We start from the raw sequence: 19,881 nt of genomic DNA, 5'->3' as shown, positions 1-19,881 counted from the left end.
GAACACTTGCTCTGATCCTGCAGTATTCCTTGTATTGCATTTCCAGATGCTTCGAGACACTCTTTCTGTTAGGGGTAGGGACGGCTGTGCCTATCCCCCCTCAATGTAAAAAGGCCCAACACCTAATTAGTTTGAGGACCTATATGTAAATTTGTGAACCAAAGGGGTTCGGCAGGAAGATTGCCTCCTCCCACCTCCCTTATAAATAGAACCCAAGGGACAGGGGCAAATGGGCTTCTGATTTTCCCCAAACCCTATTACTAGGGGCACTCACTCTCTCCCCATTCTATTCTCCTGTGTGGAAATAGCACCCCAGCTTTCCCTTCACCCCGGCGAAGGTACCTTTCGTCCTGGTGAAGATACCTTCATCCGTCCGGGTGAAGGTACGAGTGAAGGGCTATAATCCAACACTTTCCTTTAACCATCTAAAAGAACAAAAGGTAGCAGAACAATGAATCCTAGAGTTCTGTTTTTTCTTATGAACTGTATGAATCTAGGAATAAAAATGAAGGTGATGAATCTAGAAAATGCAAATCTTAATCTAAGTTCTAAATCACATGTTGACAAACTCGACACTGTATTAATCTAGGAATCACAAAGAAGGTGGTGAATCGAATCACCTGTTGATAAAATCCACACAGTATGAACCTAGGAATCACAATGAAGGTGATGAATCTAGAACATACTACTCTGGACCTAAGTTATGAATCACATTTTGACAAAAATCTACGCCGTGTGAATCAGAAAGAAGGTGATGAATCTAAAAACCTCTGAATCTAAGTTCTAAATTCACATGTTGACAAAATCCACACCGTATGAACCTAGAAATCACAAAGAAGGTGATGAATCTAGAACAACTCTGAACCACGTTCTGAAATCACATCCTAAAAAAATCGACGCAAGATTCAACCAATTCGCGATCTTGACAGAAGAGAAGTGAAAAGAATGATACCAGCAAGGGGCTGGGAGGAGGTGGAGGTGGCCCTATAGCATAGCAAGACCGTCGCCTTGGCGCTGATGACCCTGGCGCGGACTACCGAGGGGCACCTCCTCATCCTCCTCCTCTGCGGTCGGCAACTCGACCTCGATGAGCTGTCGCCGTGCGAAGAAAGAGCGAAGCAGCCTCCCGAGCCCCTACAGCCCCGCCCAGAGGGCCTCGATCATGGTGGCCAGGCGAGCCCGCCGCGCGGCCTCCTCGGTACGGTCATGCGCGTGCAGCGCACCCTCGCTAACGAGCTCAGGCAGCCAAGGGGCCCTGCCCCTGTGGCGACTCCTCCTGTACCCCTTCGCCATCGGGCGGTCCATTCTTGGCCGAGGCGTGGTGAGCTTGTCGGCGACCGAATCGGAGAAAGAAGGCGGGGAGGTTCTTGGATGGGTGTGGTCGAAGACTTGGATTCCGGAGAGCTTTTGTGGGGGTGGTGTTGAGGGAGGACTGGAGGAGGAGGCCGGCGGGCAGGGGAAGACTGGAAGTTTTGAAGGGAGGGGAAGGAAGGGGTGACCGATGGCTTTTATGCGGGAAAGGCACCCACCGATTTGAGGGCCTTCTCTGCCACTGCCAGGTAGGGTCACGGCCTGCTTTGCCACTGCCAGGTGGGGCTGCGGTCTGCTCTGTAGCCTTCTTCCCACTTCATCTAAAGATATTCTGTCAGCTGTTGGTACTATCAAACTCAAACTCCCTCCCTAAACCAGTGAAAAAAGAATTACTGTAATTCAGGCTATCTAGCTTTCATTACAATCTTTGATATTGTAATATGAGTATTTCACAATTCAGATTACAGGGGAGAAATTCAGCATTCCGAACCTTCATCATCGATCAACATATACGAGTCCTCTTAAATGCAAGTGAGAGCCAAGATTCACCACAAGATCAAGATTTTACTTTGTGGCGCGACGGAAGATGACATGGAAAGAAAGAAGTGACCCAAGATGTCAGGGCCAAACTCCTTTTGTAATGCTGCAAAACAGATAACCGTGCACCAGAAATCGTCTGAAAAACACAAGGTTGGCACGATCACGCGCCACTTATCTGAAACCAATTAAAACGTTTCAGACTTTCCCTTGCTGAATCGTTGACGCGCCATGTCCAGGATCTTGCTGTCGCTGGATAACCAGGAAGAAGCTTCAACCGTCACCTGAAATATCTTCAGTGGAATATAAACCATACTACCATATGGGTTGGGGATACAAGATCCAAACAAAATAAAGGAGTCTGATTTTGAATGTTTACCAGATTAGCCACAAATAATAAATTAATAACTTTGCAAGTATCCAACCAATTTCACAAGCCACAAAGTGTTGAACAAAAAATTAAAATTTGGTAGGAGCAACATGCTGCACATGGATTTGTGGTATGGTCATTTTCTTGAACAAAGGAAACTAATCATTCCAGCACTTCATTGCAAAGCCAAAGTTTTGGGGTACACAATACAAGGGTAACCTGCTTACTGATAAGGCAACAAGCCAGATAGAACTTGACCAAGGATCAAGCGGACAAAATTAAAAGGAACACCCCCTTGAACAAAACACTAAATCCCCTAAAGGCCACTGTTGGCGGTCCTTAATGATCAAATTCGACCACCAATTAATATCCAAAACAGGAGAAATAAACAAACTCGTAGCACATATACATTTACTATTGACATATTTCCACATGTATTGGATACTTAGCGTTTTGCAGGACATATACATGAAATACATGGGAAGTATGGTTAAAATGCGCAAACCAGAAAGCGTAAAGCAAATTCTACAAAAGCACAACAAGCAAAAGCCCAAACAACTTACACATCTGGGCCAAACATCAGCGTAGCAACGGCCTAGCCCACCTCAGGACCCGACCATGCGAAGACGGCGGCGAGGGGGGCTAGCCCTGGTGCGGCCGCACTAGGGGTGCGCCCACACCCCCACCACTGCCTCTTGGGCCTAGCTCTCTACGGCGGTTGCATTGCGGCATGCAAAGGCAGTCTACGATGGTTTCCTATTTTATTAGGCTCCAAACCGACCATCCTCGGCTATAAATAGATGGGGAGAGCTCCATTCACAACACACCACAACTCAAGATCCTCTCTCCCTCCACTTTGTATCTTTTTACTATTTTTAGTAGTGTTTGGAGCTAGGCAAGACTCTTGTGAAGAGCTTGGACATCTAGAAGGAATCTTGGAATGATCAATATGAAGAGTTCTTCTATGTTCTTGTTCTTCTCTTATAAATATAGTTATGTTATAGAATTAGAGCAAAGTTCTTATGTTATTCATTTAGCATATGAAACTTTATGCTTAATCTTTCATACAACATACATGTTCAGACCAAGACCTAAAATTAGGTGATGAGTTCTACTTTAAGTTAGTTTTGGTCATTGTTTTCTTGCGGGTTCATCGTCCGTCCCTGTGGCGGATGCTCTAGTAGAGGACTCCTGATAAAGACGAATGTTCCTGGCCAACGCTAGAGTAGTAACTGATAGCATAGACATGACGTCTAAGCTATACGTTATCTTTGTTTGCCTCGTTTCCCACGGTTGAGGGGTATCTGGTAGGTGGTGACAGCCCTGTCCGTCCCTTGTAATCCCCCATGTTCGGGTTTGGCGTAGAGCTGGAAGCCGGAGGTACTTGGCAGACCAAGTATAAGCCGGTGACCGAAGTAAGTTTATAGTGACCAAAGCTATCTTAACTTAGAATCTCTAACCTTAGAAACTCATGTATTTACATGACTATCTGCTTAGCATAGCTATATAAGATAAGCCTGCTCCGGTCTAGGTATATTCTTTTATTCTTTATTCTTTCTTTTTATATTTATCCTTGAGATTGGCTTGAGTGTGTGTCACACTATCCAATATTTATCTTGGCTTACCCCTGTTATGAACTGTGGTCTATTATACAGTCATGTTATCTTGACCATGTCCCTATTCGAGACTTTTACACCATGCCTTCCTTTGGGAAAATATAAATGAATGATACCCGAATACTTCCGGGTGAAATGCTACAACGATATATCCGTGCACTTGTGGAATATTTCTGCATGTGTTCAGAAATATCGTCAAGGCGTTTCTGGTGCTATTGCTAGGAAACACCAATCCTAGTGATTGCGCTAAGAAATGCCAATAGCCACCACATGAGACGAGCATCAAGGAAATGTTTATTTGGGAGCAGGGGCGGATCTAGGGTCGATGGGCTGCAGCCCAAGTCCTTGCTCCCAAAAACCTCTACCCTCCTCGACCCAAAGCATGGTAAATCAACCCAATGCAAAGGGATGGAGCTCCGGCGTCCAACCCAGCAAGCAAGGGGCGTCAATCCCATGTCAACTCGCTTCTTCCGACGCTCCAAAACCCTTCGAGCGCTGCTCGTTCTCCTTGCTTGTAGGACCCTATGTAGCCCCTGATCCTATACCAATACCATAAAGCTCAGCCCCCTCGTAATCGATTTCTGAATCCACCACTGTTTATGAGTATTGAAAACTTTCGTATTGTTGAAGATGATGCCACAGCATGTCAACAAGTGCATCAATTTTTTCCACAATATCTCATGTTCAAGCCACAAATATATGTTGAACCAATCTAAAAACTATCTGTAATTTAATTTAAAATATAAGGAGCATGAACACTTTTTACATGCACGAACCAAATTTATTACAAGTTTCCATTGACAGCTAAATTGGGCCAGCTTCAGACATGCCCAAAACAACTCAAAAACGAAAAAAAGATGCGTTGCCGGGTCAAAGGATTTATAAACACGGTAATGCTTGGACTCCGGCGTCACGCGCCTCCGCGAGTCCCCCCCTCCGCCCTGGCCGCTCCCAAGTGCCCCCCACCCAGACGAAGGCGGCGGCGACGCCGATGAGGCAGGCCGGTTCCTCCTCCTCCTCCTCCTAGATCTGTGGCCACCGGAGACGAAGACGGCGACAGCGGTGGCTAGGGTTCCGGTGAGCCTCTCCCCCGCTTTCTTCTCCAACTGCGGCGGCTATAGAAGGGGTCGGTCGGGGGAGGCAGGCAGACCAGGCGGTGGGATGGTGGCCGGGCGGTTTAGGGGCCCTGGCGGTGGGGATGGTGGCCGGGCGGTTTAGGGGCCCTGGCGGTGGGGATGGTGGCTGGGTGGTTTAGGAGCCCTAGCGGTGGTAGGCGGGGAGTCTCGCCGCAGTTGGAGAAGATGGCGGCGGCCGAGCTCGCCGGAGTTGGAGAAGATGGCGACGGTGGGGGGAGGGGGAAGGGTGTAGGGGAAGAACGAGGCAGCCACGGGCCCAGCCCACGGAGCTCCGACAAGACCCTACTGCGCCACGGCAGTGGGCAGTGGGTGGCGGGGCGGTGGCCGGGGATGGAGGGCGGGGGAGGGGGACGCCGAGCACAGGGAAGAAGAGCTGTCATCGCGGGGAGGAGGGCGTCCGGATGCGCGCCTACGTCCGGACGTCCGGGCGCTAGCAGCGCCCTTATAAACACACCCCACTCCACTCCCTCCCACTCGCACTCCCGAATCCCCACCCCAATGGCCGCTGCCGCCACCGGCCGCACGCCTTCGCTGCCGTCGCTGGGACCCGTGAGGGCCCCGTTCGCCCCCGGCGCAGAGGTGGAGGTCCTCGTCGACGACGACTTCCACGCCACTAGCGCGAGGCCACCGTCGTCGGGTTCATGCCTGCCCGCCACTGTTACACCCACAGCACGCCGGACCGGTACGAGGTGGCCTACGCCCACCTGGAGGAAGGCCGCGGCCGGCAGCGTCCCGCTCACAGCCGCGGCCGCCCACGGCCCCTGCCTCCGGCATCCCCGCCGCGTTTCCTCCTACATGACGCGGTCGAGGCGTTCCTCAAGAACACTTGGAGCGCCGGCCTTGTCATGTCCGCCTCTCCCTCCGCCGTCACAGTGGCGTTCCCCATCACCCGCAAGGCCATCGAGTTCCCGCCCGGCCTCGTCCGCCCCCACCGTGTCTACGTTGACGGTGACTGGGTCCCCCCGTCACGGGCCGCGATGGATCAGGCTCAGGCCTATCTTCAGCCCGCCAGGGTCTACGAGGTCGGGGACAAGGTCGAGGTGGTGAGGAGGGGGGATAGAGTGGGTCTCGGCGACGGTGGCGAGGGTGGTCACTGGTCGACGACCTCAGCTATGTGGTGGAGTACGACGACGACCTAGATCTAGAGGAGGAGGAGGTGGACGGCGGCGCGAGGAAGGCCACCACGGAGTTCCTGCACTGCAAATTCATTAGGCCGGCCGTGGAGCGTTTGTCGTGAGAGATGTTCCAGCTCGGCCCTGGTGCTGCAGTGGAGGCGTACTGTGACGGGGCATGGTTGCCGGCAGTGGTGCGCAGCAGGGTCGTTGGGGAGGGTGACTTTGAGGTCAGTATCCATGGCAAGGAAGCTAAGCCGCTGGTGACCGACAAGGTCAGGCCGCAGTACAACTGGGATGGCAAACAATGGACGATTGTGACTGCTAAGTTGATACAGCAGGTAAGATTTATTCCAGCTTGTTTGCTGTTCTCAAGCCTTGTGATGCATTATTAGTCCATCTGCATGCATGGATTGCTGAAATTTGACATAGGTACAAGTAATTCGAATCAAGCTCGTGTTAGATGAATCTGGAGACCCTTGAACATGTTGCACTGAGGCTGTCCATTAATGTGCATTACCTAGCATTTTGCATTGGCTGTCTTGTCAGTTTATAAGAAGTTTGTTTTACCATTGTCATGTCTTATCTATATGCGCATTGCTAAACAATGGTTCCCCTTTCGCTTTTGAACATAGCTATATAACATCCTATCGTCAACTTGGCTGACATATTCAAAGTGTTTATTTACTTGTACAGAGACAGCCTAACCTGAAGCCACAGTCCATGCATGGAAAAGGTCCAAGCAGACCCATTGATGCGGCGTCCAGTGGTGATGAACAGAGTCATGATCCGGAATCTCCTACCACCAAAAAGTCAAGGAAAGAGCTGCAGCAACTAGATGCCATATTAGCTGACGATTCAACACCTCAAAATGAATCAGTACCAAAGAGTAATGGAGAAACAGTGGACAAACAAGAAGTACTGTCTAAGATAGTGGTTTCCGATGGTCATCTTAATGCACCTTTATCTCACATAATGATACGGAGAAAGGTTGATGGGGACAGGTACTCGATCTTCCGTTAGGTTCAAGATAACTATCGTTTTTGGCGGAGCACGACACACCGATCCGGCTTCAGATCACAAAAGACCCGAACCCTGAAATCTTAGCACCACGACTCCTCTGGTTATCAACCATGTCACCAACTGGTTGACCTCGCCACGAAGGCTAATCCCTGCCTGCGAAATGAAGAACACAAGCAAGAACTCGAAAGTACGTAGCTCAAAGATTGGGACAAACTGTAGATGTATGATTAAGATCACAAAGTGGGGTTTCACAAACCGATAACGGCGATTGTTCAAAGACAGATTAATCTAAAGCAAAACCCATACCCTAACGTAGGCGGCGGCTACTGATTATATTGCCTAAGAGGCGTCTAAGGACCCCTACTCACGTCCATAAGGTGTCCCACGTTACAAGGCCTAACGGCCCAAAAGACGGCGACGCAACGCTCTGATAGATTTTGGACACTGACTTGTTTTGATGATTTCCGTTGACTCTGGTTGAATTTTGATTCCAAACCAAAGCCATTGGTTATATTATGAAATTATATTTCCATAGATATATGGATCATAAAAAACGGAGTCCGTATGCAACCTGGGCATCCATTTTACTACATGCCGCTCCTGGAGTCTGAGATGACTCAGACTCGAGTTGGACTAGGCCTCTGGCTTGGCTTGGATGCCCTTGCTGGCCTTCTAAGGAGGTGGCCAAGGAGGAGTACGTCCAAGGGCTTCCTTGTGTGTTCTTCATCTCCTTGGGGCGGGCTGTCTCTTGGGCCAAGGTTCCAAGGATGAATAACAAGCCTATGACGACGATGTAGCTCCCAGCAGAAACAGCGACATAATGTCTTGATGATTTGGAGGCCTTGCCGACGTGATATTGAGGTGGAACCAGATCTATTTGAAAGATTATCCAACAAGCTTTCCATCAAGTGCTCATTGACCTCAATCGCACTCCGGATGGATGAGCTATGACCTTCCCAACGAAGCAGTGTCGGACTGCCGACGAACTGAAAGTTCAACTTTGATGAACTTGCACTTTGAGATACATTTGTACCTACAAGCAAATAATGACATGTACATGTTGAACCAAGTGAATTGTACAAAAAATCACTATGCAAATGTAGGAACGGGCTCACCTTATAATCAATGGTTGTATCCGAAGGTGTCATGTCCTCATCAAAGGTGATCTCTGTCAAGCTACCAACGGTAAAGAACGATATATCAAAGAATATGTACCTACACGCCCTACTCATGAGCTTCTGGGAGAAAATGATGCCTCTGATAAAGTAGCCCCCTTCATTATGTTCTGTATTTGGGTGATTGCTTGGCTTTTACAACATCTCCTTTTCATATTCATGAGTGTTGTGTTCTGTTTCTCAATCTATATTAAGGTGTCAACACAGACCAACAGTGGTTCATCAAATACAAAGATTCATACCTATGAGACATGTTAATTTTTTCTCAAGCACACATTCATATTTAAGGTGGTTACTAGAATCTAACAATAATATCTGTACAATCTACAGTGGAAAGATCGGATGAACTTTGCAGTCCACTTAGCTCATCAGATTTGACTGGTACTGTCCAGCAGAGAGGAAGAAAGAGAGCCGCAGGGCCAATGAAGCAGCAACCGCCCTTAGCAGTAAGAACACATTTTTTTGAACTTATATTATCCATCAGCTTCTCACCCTGGTACTGTTTCTAGTGCAGCTAGATGGTACAAAATCTCATACTCAGCAGCAGATGGAGAGAAATTTGGAGGGTGAACTGAACACAGTCGGATCATCAAATCAGGTCCTGTTACCGATGGTACCTGCCAGCTCTGAATCAAATTTTAATAGAAAAGGTATGAACTGTGAAAACTTTGCCATGCTGGAAATGTTCATAGTTTGCTAAATAACTGATGGCATACATCAAAGTAGCAGATTTATGACGAATGACTGGTTTTCTGTTTGCAGGTATGCATAGTAGTTCACGGTGCACCATGGACAATTCACCAGTAAGGAGCTGCTCAACTGGTGGGAGCCCTATGCCTTCACACTTGGTGTTCACTCAAGTACCCAGTCACCAGGTTCCATTTGCCAAGAACTCACCTTTGTGGCCACTAATTGAAGCATATAAGGGATGTGTTTAAGGAGGTACCACAGCAGCCACATTTCCTTCCACTCCGAGAATTCTTGCCAATGCTGCATGAAGGTATGGCGTTTGGTATGATGATGTCGTACGCCATCTTAGTGAAAAGCATAATGGAAGCAAGCATAGAGCAGACAGTGGAATGGTTCGAAGAAAACATGGATGCACTCTGCCATCTAGAGGAAAATGGGTTCAATGTCCAGTCTTTGTGATGCACCCTGACCAAATTATTGCAGATAAAATCTTATGACACCCATTATATCGAGGAAATAGACAGGCTGAAAGCAGAGATTGTGGGGAAGACAAGTTCTTTGTCACGATTCGATAAACTGCTCGATGAAAAGGATATAACTGTGGCTTAGCTCGAGAAGAAACTTGGGCACCTTCGCCAGGAATCACAGAAGATTGCCAAGGAAAAAGAAGAAGAAGAAAAGAAGCTCTCTAGCCTCGAAGCGGCATGTAGTAGGCTTGTGGAGGCGCGTGGTGACGCCAAACGGCATCTTACGCCGAGCTACATGCATGAGCTCATTTGAGGAATTGGTGAAGGGGAGATTTCGTGGTGGTAGTAGTAGTGGTAATGGCCCTTCACCAGACCCCACTCGTATGGGAGCCTCTGGCACTGAGTCTGCCCTTTTTTTTTAGTAGTAGTGGTAATAGTTCTCATCTGAGGACTTGACAAATCGAAAATACTTTTGGTGAGTGTGGACTAGCTTTTCGACGCCAGTGAGAGTTTGGTGCTTGTCTTAGTATGCTGGCTTTCAGAGTCTCCACATTTTGTTCCAGAAATTATTTCATGCCGCTAATTAAATCTTTTGTCTGCTTGAACACTAGTGAGTTACCAACAACGAGTTAAGATCCCGGCAAATATGTTACCCACATGTTTGCTACTTATATAAAAAAAACGTGAGAGAAAATGATTGGTCTTGTAATGAACTATTTGAATCGCTTAGAGATCTATGGATATACAACTTTACTACGTACCTGTGTTACTGTTAGTGGTAATGCAAAAGAAGCTTGTCCCATTTCATTTTCCATGGCTTTCCTAGCCGCCTTCAAATATTTCGACTTGTTGCTCAACAATATGTTACTCTCTTTGTATGTGGAGAGTATATGTAGACTAATCATCCATCCAGCCATCTAAAGTCATTGTCCTGTGAGAACCGAGCAATAGCTCGGATAATAATCAGCGAAGATACTTATACCCCCTATCCATTAGGGACGACTAAACCCAAGGTTTCATGCTGTTCGTACATCTCATAATAAACGATATGTCCACCGCTAACAAGGTACCTATTGACAATCAAAACTGTCAAAAGGGGCTGATCCTAGAATTTCTAGTGGAAACTGGCTTAGTCGGCATTGGTAACTTTGTAAAATGTATAATTAATGGACTCCATTGTTATGTTCCTCTCGCCAAGGCGATCTAAAAACATATATAGAACATTTAATTTAGAATCCAGATGAAGAAAATGCAACTTTGTGAAAAATCATCCAACACAAAACTAGCTTAGCTAGTTTCCCACTTTGGGTAGCCCCATGTTGTAACGCTTCTTCACATTGAAGATTGGACTTCACCATTGAGTTCCTCTCGTCAAGGTGATCCAAAAACATATATAGAACGTTCCATTTAGAGTCTAGATGAAGAAATTACGCTCTTAAAAAGAATCCACTCTCCAAAAGAATTCACCTTGCAGAAACCAGCTAAACCAGTTCGAGAATGAGTAGTATTTTGTCAAAATTTATAAAGTACTTTGACCCCTCGTAGGATATATAGGACCACGTCCTCTCTTTATAGATACAAGGAGATCACGACTAATTGAGATATCCAATCGAACAAAAACAAACCAATCAACTTTTTACCTCTCTTGTCCTAATATGTTCTTATGCCAATGTTGCCGCTCCTTTCTTGATTCGACGACTAGTGTAAATACTATGACATCTAAGAGAGGGTGGGCGGACCAGGCTCTTCTTTTTTAATATAAATCCAGGTGGGGAAACTCTCCCCACATTACCCTTAAGAAAACTTGGCCTCTAAATTCACTTATCAAAACCTATGCAAGATAAAGAACTATCTAGATGTGCAACTTAGGTTTTGCTAAGTGAGTTGCTATCTCTACCAAAAAATAGTTATGCAACCTAGGCTCCAATGCTATCAACTAGCCTAGCAAGCTAAACAAGAATAGTAAGCACACAACCTAGGTACACAAAGTAAATGCAGAAGTTTAAGTGAGATAGAGATGCAAACTCCCATTTATGACTCCAGTATTTTTACAAGGTATCGAGAAGCTCAGGCTCCCCCTAATCCTTGTTGGAGACCCTCGTAAGGATGCCCTTAGAAGGGCCAAGCTCCTGATTGGGTGACTACGTGGAGCCCATGGGCCTTCCCCACACGCAATGGATCTTCTCTGGGCCTTCTCTCGGACTGCTCCCGTTGTCATCACTATCATATTTCTGGCCTAAACGTTGAGGGTCAAACATTCCCTTGGTACAAGCTAGGTGGTCACTCCGAACGCTAGAGGGTCTCACAACACTACAAATTAAGGCCCTAGTGTACAACTCTTGGTGCGCGCAAGCACCGATAGCTTGGAGGGTATGCAAGCCTCAGTAAACACTAGACCTAATAAGCCTAATGCAAGCGCCAAAATGGTGGTCTAACTAGCCTATGCACTTCGCGAAAACACTTATACTACTCACCGAGTGAATCCTTAAGCACTATGGCCGCTAGAGAACTTGGAGAAGTGACTCAACACTCCTACAACTTTAGCATACTCAAACCATTCCAAACTAACCAGCCAAGGCAGTATTTATAGCCTCCCCAAAGAAACTAGTCATTTGGCAAAGGACAGTAGCCTTTATGTACACCGCAAACTTCTGGTCGTACCACTGGATAAATCTGGTGTCTGCCACGTGGACTAGACGTTGAAAACTAGCTGTTGGATCAGCCGACCGTTGTGACTGTTTCTTTGGTGCCTTTCTATAGTGCATCACCAGAGTTTTTTGGTGTCTATATGGTGCTCTTAGGTTCCTGCCTGAGCACCACAGAGAAGCCTTTTCTCTGGTCCCTTTGCACCAGACTTTTCCGGTGCCTTCATTTCTTGTCTGCATAAACTGTCTACCCCTGACGCTTTCTCTGGTGTTGCTTCCTTCTGAAACATAAGACTTTTTCGGTGAGTCTTTTGACTCTGCCTGTCTTTAGTGTACAACACCTCTTTCTCTGGTGCCTGACACAGCATAGCACTAGACTTTTTTGGTGCCACTTTGTAGGCTGGCTTCTCTCTATTTCTTTATCTCTTTTAGTTGGGCTTCATCTATTTGGTGTCTTGGACTTCTTGCAAGTCTTTGTACGTCTTCAATATGGCTTCTAGTGTCTTGTTTGAGGTGTTGAGCACTCTGATCTTCATGTTGCCTAAGTCCAAACCAACCTTGCATCCAATTATAGTAAACCTTGTATACTAGCAAATATTATTATTCCAAATGGTCATGTTGTCCATCAAACACCAAAATCCCATGATGGACCATGCAAGGTGCCATGGGCGTTCATGTTGCTGGGGCCTCGAGCTGCTGAAAGGATCTATGCATGGCTAGAGGGGGTGAATAGCTAGTAAACACTAGGCAAGTTGATCAGTACAAAAGGCAATCCTAATAACAACTACTTTTCTAGCCTAAACACCAGAAATCAAGCCTTCCTTCACTTTCTAGTTGCAAGCTTAATTGTTTAACACACAAGAACTCAAGCAACTAGAGGCACCTTCTAACACCTAGTGAGCTAGCACACAAAGCAACTAAGCTACACTACTAAGACAAATCTTGCAACAAAACTAGCTACTATATAGAAGGCTACCACTACTCAACCAACTACACAAGCACAAGTAATGAATTGTAATTGCGGCCAAGTATAGAGAAGGCAAACCAACAAGGGCAAGTAACACAAATATTTAGCCCAATGTTTGGGTGTTTGTCAGCAACCTACGTCCTAGTTGAGGCAGATTCTTTAGTTCACCACTTCACTAGACTCGCGAGCACATAGCTCGGCCCCTAAGACAAGGGCACTAGTGTGGAAGCCGGTAGAACACCAAGAAAAACTCCAAGCCTCGATGATTCCACTAGAGTTACTCTTTGCGAATCTCCCATGGGAATGAGCAGAAAGCCTCTCACAAGCAAAGAATAGGAACCTTGCCAATCTTGAAGCGCTGCTCAACGATCTCCACAAGCACCAAGCCGGCTAGGTAACAACAATCACCAAGAGTAACAAGAGAATCCAAAATCACAAAGACTTCCTAGTGCCACAAGATTCAACTCTCAAATGCAATGTATAGAGCCACTCCGATCTCTCATAAATGCAATCACAAAGTCAAGAGAGTGAGTGGGAGACTTGCTTTAGCTCTTAGAGGGAGTATGAGATTCAATAATTGGCCAAGAGACCCCCCATGGCTGAGCAAGTCACTATATAGAGGGGGATATAATAGAGTCATTACCCCTTCACTTAGCACACTGCGAGGCTGGTAGTCCAACCGACCGCCTGCCAACAATTGAAATCACAACCCCAATGGCCATTTTTATAAACATATATTAATTCGATGGATCGCTGTTCATTCCATGTGTTAACCACCGGATTAATCCGGTGTTACACAGAGAGGTGCAAAACCTTAAATTTCATCAAAAGATAAGTCTGGTGCTTTGCACCCGAAAAGTGTTTAACCTTTTTTAAAACAATTGGGACTCGTCTGTGCTCTAAACACAGGGCTCGGTCTAACTGCAGCACCCAGCCAGTTAGACCGCCACCATTGTCTGGTGGGCCTAGGGTAGGAACAATAGCAGCTAATATTATGATGGGACAACCCGCGCACTAGATACCGGAGAAAGTGCTCTCTCATGATTTCGAACACGCGTGCTCCTGAGCTCTCTACAGTGCTGGTGGTCTGACTTGTGGGCCCCCGCAGTTAGCCTGCCAGGCTACAACAGCTCGGCCCAAGAAGCACTTCTCACCGACTTTTGTACTAACCTATTAATCCGGTGCCAAACCCTAGAGGGTCACCGGAAATGTTTGGTGAGGCACAAAACAACCCACCAAAGATCATTTTCAAAGCTTGTTTCAATGTGCTAACTTCCTCCAAATGTTCCAACACTTTGTGCACGTGAGTTAGCATTTTTCAAAGCTTTTTCTTGCATTCTCACTACATCACTAAGGTGCAATGCATATGCAATGTTAGTCACACTTAGTGGCACTAGATAAGTATTGTCACTTAAGATCTCTCCTCATTATAGTACAAATATCTATTCTAAATCCAACTATGCACTCTATTGCATCTTGGTTGGCAAAAGTAAAACACTAATGGTATACCTTTGCCTAAGGCTTGCTTTCCATTCTATATGTTCTCTCCAAAGGATGAACACTTGCACACATGTAGTCATGATCTCCATCTCCATCATCTACTATGCATTGTTCATCTCCATCAAGTGGACCCTCTCTAAACAAACTCATTGCAAGCATTAGTCCAGGGCGAGAGTGTGTATGATAGAGGAGAGAAGCGAATTCAAGGGAAATTGGACTTAATCAGTTTGAGGTCCGGACTTGAGGACTAGAATAATTATTTGTCACTGGCGGTTGGTTTTTAAATCCAGCAGTAATATCCTTTTTGCTTATGAACCGACAGTTTTAAAATTTCGGCAGTGATGAGCCAGCAGTGATTATGGTTGTGAAGTAGTGAGAAGATCTAATGATGTTAGATGTTGGAGATGTTTTTGTTAAATTTAAACTAGGCCCGCTGCATGCAGTTGTGCTTGCCCGGTAAATTTTAGTACAGTTTTCCTTAGTGTATTGTGAGAATCGATAGCAAGATTTAGTTTCTTTTATTTCTTTTTTGGCATCCAAAAGTTAACATGCAATTTTCTTGTGTGTTTTCTAATGTCTCTGTAGGTTTAGGCCAAATTATTGTGATGTTAACGTGCTATTTTCTTGTCAGTTCTCAGCTATAACCTCAGCCAAAAATAATTGTACAAGGTATCTACAGTACATATATAGATGGTGTGAAGATATATGTAGATAGGAATTGTGAAGCATGTCTAGGAGGGAGTACCTATATATTACACTACTAGAAACCAAAATTTCTCTATTGGTACAAAACCGACAGGGAAATACAAAATACCGATAGAGAAATTGGGAATCGATTTCCTTGTCACTTCATCGACCGATTGAATAAAGGCAACAGAAATAGGAAATTTTCCTGTCGGTGAACAAATTTCCCTATTGGTACACCAATTTCCTTGTCGGTAGGCCCTCGTCAAAAAATTACCGGCGGTCAGGTCTAGTATCCGCCTCACTTGAGGTCGACAAAAAAATGTCTGGAATTGTATCCCTATCACTCAAGGTCGACAAAAAAAAATGCAACGTACCATCAAAGAAACAATTTCCCTATCGAGTTTCTATCGTAAAAAAAAACAAATTAACCGCTGACATACTGTACCGACAGGAAAATATTTCTCAATTAATTGATTCATTCGTATAATAGTTGATGAATATTGTACTCATTATCTACTTGTAATATAATGTTTAACATTAATAAAGTATCATGGCTTTCCAATACAGTACTGCATTATCCAATTACAATACTAATATCAAAATCTTTATTCAATTACAACAAAGAACACAAAACATAATTCTTCTCTAGAGCTGACATGGTGCGTCGAATAGCCGTATCAGCTGCTCCATGGTGTCATTGTTCTGCTCCATGGCAAATAATGGTATAGTTAGGACAAACAGAATGACAAGGATAACAATAGAATCTTTAGTTAAACTAAGGTATAATAATGGTTTTTTCACGTGCTGCATGAAGGATTCCAGCAACAAATTATAAAGCACGATAAGGCACATCTATTTTCAGCTATTCCCCTAGATAACTTGGATAGCAGGTTCCCATATCAACTTTTTCAGGTGTTAGTAGATTTGACTAACAAACTGTATGTTCAGATACTTAACTCCAAAACACGCATAACCCCTGAACTACAACTGTTATGACATTTTATCTTACAAAGGATAGAAAGCTAGAACCAAATTCTGTAGTATTCCAGATATTGAGATTTTCAAGGTTTAGTTGCTTCACTAGACTATTTTCTATATTCCATTAGCTCCTACAGAATTGTACAGAATATATTACAGAGTCTAGAAAACAGTCTGTACCCACAACACTATATATACAATCTGCAAGGTTTAGTTACTTCACTAGACTGAAGTTCAGAATAAAAAATGAAAGGGAACCAATTGATATTTGGTAGTACCTTCAATCTTTATTAAGCATGCATTGGATGGTTGCACCATGTTCATATCTTTGCAATGCCTACATGGTTCAAGTCTTCGTCCTTACCCCTTCTCAGTTCAGCAACATAGCGAATACCATGTTATATAAGTACTGAAAAAATTTATGGGACATATTTCTCTGAAGATTCATTAAGTTAGGCTGATGATCTCAATTCATCAACATAACGAACACCATGTTATAAGTACTGAACAAATTTCGGGTAATGGTTTTTCGGGATCGAGTAGCAATTTCTAATACCTGAATTACCCGACCCGAAATTTTTGGGTAACCCGAATGCTCACGCAGGTGGGTTTTGGATTTTGCGGGTTTTTGTTTGGCGCCCACGCTAGGCTCAGAGCAGAAGGTTTGGGTGCGCTAGGATTTTTGGCTGGCATTTTCTGTGTGTAACTTAGAGCTATATAAAATTTTAGCACCTGACAGAATAAATAAATTTCTCTGTATGTGTTTTGTTAACCGTCAGGATAATAAATTCCTTTGTCGGTTGCATATTTTTTCATGTTGGTTACTAGCCACCGACAGATTAATATCTATTTTCCTATCGGTCGGCAATATCGGCAGACCAATTAGTCAGTAGTGTAGTTCTGTATCCAATTTTAAGAAGACATGTATTTTTGAAACGGATGGAGTAAACACAAACTATATATCATCCTAAATGGGCTGGGGTCACTAGCTAACATATTGTCTTTTTCTCTCTGAGTACCAGATGCCACTGTGAATGGAATCGGCTACAAGACCCAATCAACAATGTCAAGCTTACTTGAAATATGGAATCATGTGGGAGATTCAGTTGATGGTACTCACAAGTTTTGTGCTGCAGCTCTTTCTGTTTGTTACTGGAAGCCTCAGGCGCCGAAACATCAGCGGGGCCCCTTAGGGTTTCAATATGGTTGGCTTACGTTGGGGCAGACTTGGTTGCTGTTTATGCCCTTGGTCTCTTTTCCCAGTATGAGGAGAAATACATTTTGGGAAGGCACTCGTTTAGGGACACATCTCCTTTCCTTTGGGTGCCTTTTCTCCTAGTGCACCTGGGTGGCCAAGATTCCATAACTGCATTTTCCATCGAGGATAACAACTTATGGCTGAGACACCTGCTGAATCTCGGAATCCAGGGGACTCTAGCTTTGTATGTCTTCTGGAAATCAATACACAGAATGAATTTGCTGGTGCTATTACCTGCACCATTCATATTTTTTTTCCACAACGGTAAAACCAAATTTCATTACTTGGAAGCAACGAAGTTACAATAGTCTGAAACAAGATAAACGTAAACTACCGCACCCCCAAAGGCCAAACTGGACAGAACACAGAGGGTTCATCCAGGTGGCCCAAAACAGACCACGAGCCTGAAACGAGTTAACCATCTACTGAAAGCATTCAAGCGCCACACCCAGCATCCATACCCATCGTCACGGAAGGATATATTACACGCCTGAAACGGTGACAAAAACAGCAGCGCAGGCTGTGCAACCTGACTCCAAACAGGAACTTGTAGTAAACTAATCAACCAACATAAGGGACCAACTGTCGCTCCTCCTCCGCATGCGCCCGCAGATCTTGCTTATGGAAGGAGAGGGCCGCCATCTTCACTACTTCAGCTCCCTGGACCACCTGCTGCTTCAGATCCTCCATCAGAAGACCTGCCCAATATGTCAAAAAGGAACAGATCATACACACAATCTCAGTAGGAGATTTCACTCTTTTGCGATCAAAACAGACTGCATTTCTGGTCCTCCATATTGCCCAGTACACGGCCGACAGACCAACTGCGTGCATCTGTGAACCCTGAGGGAGAATTTTGGAGATCCAGACCCAATCCCCTTCCAGACTCCCAGGCCTACAATCAGTTCCCAAAGAATAAGCCAACAGGCTCCAAATATATTTAGCGGTTAAGCATCCAAAGAATAAGTGATTGCCACTTTCTTTTTCTGAACAGAAGGCACAATTAGTGTTTCCTTTCCACTTCCTTTTGCTCAGGTTATCCTTAGTAAGAATAGCACCCTGAGAGACTAACCACATGAAAATTTTGATTTTCAATGGTATCTTGGCTTTCCAAAACCTCTTGAAGTTGGGGCCATACTCATTTCTACACAGGTGTTTGTAAGTTGACTTGACAGAAAAAACACTAGAATTTTCCCAATCCCATTTAGCTCTATCTTTTTCCTCATTTATACTAAAACGGTGTACAATATCTTGCAACCGCCTTAGCTGAATTTGTAAGTCTTCATGAAGCCATCTTCTAAAAGACAGCCGCCATTTTTTGAGTTTCATACTGTTAGATAATCTACTGCTTTCTCGTGTGAACGCACAGCAAGGGAAGGCGACGCCGAAAAGGCTCCCTGCTGTAATACTGTAGCCGTTGTAGAGGCAGGCGCCGAACGGCTCACATGCCGTACTGTAGCCACATGTAGGGACATGCGCAGAAGTCAGTCCTGCTGTGTTATTTAGTCACTATTGCAGCAGGACAGCTGTACTAGGACTAGATGGATAGAGTTGTACTAGGACTATACAGGGCTCCAGCCAACGCTGGTGCTTGTATTGTGTGTGTATGTTCTGTTCTCCCTCTTCTTCTACCTCTAGCCATAGTGTGTGTGGTCGAACAACCTCTGTCGTGCTTGGCCGTGGTCGGCAAGACTAGTGAGTGGTCAACTCACCTGAGTCGGTGATCCTATGGACTAACAAGTGGTATCGGAGCCGTACAAGCGCCGTCGCCGGACTAACCGCTGGCGATGACGAACGGTTCGGAGATGGGCGACAGCAGTAGCACTGCTGTGGCTGTCCAACCACGACCAGAGGTCGTTGTTCGCACGATGCGGGAGGTCAGCGACACCAGTTAGCCAACGCTGACTCGCACCAACTATGGAGACTGGTCGGTGACCATGAAGGTCAAGCTCAGAGCTCGACGGCTCTGGAATGTTGTTGACAAGGGCACCGACAATAAGGAAGATGACATGTCAGCGTTGGAGGCTATCCTCGCTGTTGTACCGGCGGAGTACAGGGAGCCGTTGGGGGCGAAGAGCTTGGCTAAGGAGGTGTGGGAGGCTATTGAGGCGATGCGCGTCGGTTCCGACTGCGCAAAGAAGGCAACGACCCAGCTTCTTAAGCAGGAGTATGCCAACCTCAAGTTCAAGGATGGTGAAATAGTGGAGGACTTCTCCCTCCGCCTGCAGACGCTCATCAGCAAGCTAAAGAGCCATGGCGTCTCCAAGTACCTCCACTCTGTACCGGCAAAGTACATCCAGATCGCTCTCTCCATAGAGACGATGCTGGACTTGTCCACCCTACCCATTGAGGATGTGATAGGCCGTCTGCAGGTGGTGGACGAGTGCCTGGAGTAGGCGACAGCAACGA

At 45.5% G+C, this 19,881-nt stretch overlaps 1 pseudogene; it reads left to right on the top strand.

Moving 5' to 3' along the window:
- Positions 1-5,468: 5,468 nt before the first annotated feature.
- LOC136469232 (DUF724 domain-containing protein 2-like) lies at positions 5,469-9,750 on the top strand (annotated as a pseudogene).
- The last annotated feature ends 10,131 nt before the right edge of the window (positions 9,751-19,881 follow it).

This window comes from Miscanthus floridulus, chromosome 8, assembly GCF_019320115.1.
Source record: "Miscanthus floridulus cultivar M001 chromosome 8, ASM1932011v1, whole genome shotgun sequence".
Classification (NCBI taxonomy): domain Eukaryota; kingdom Viridiplantae; phylum Streptophyta; class Magnoliopsida; order Poales; family Poaceae; genus Miscanthus; species Miscanthus floridulus.
This window is presented reverse-complemented; position numbering and strand designations above follow the sequence as displayed.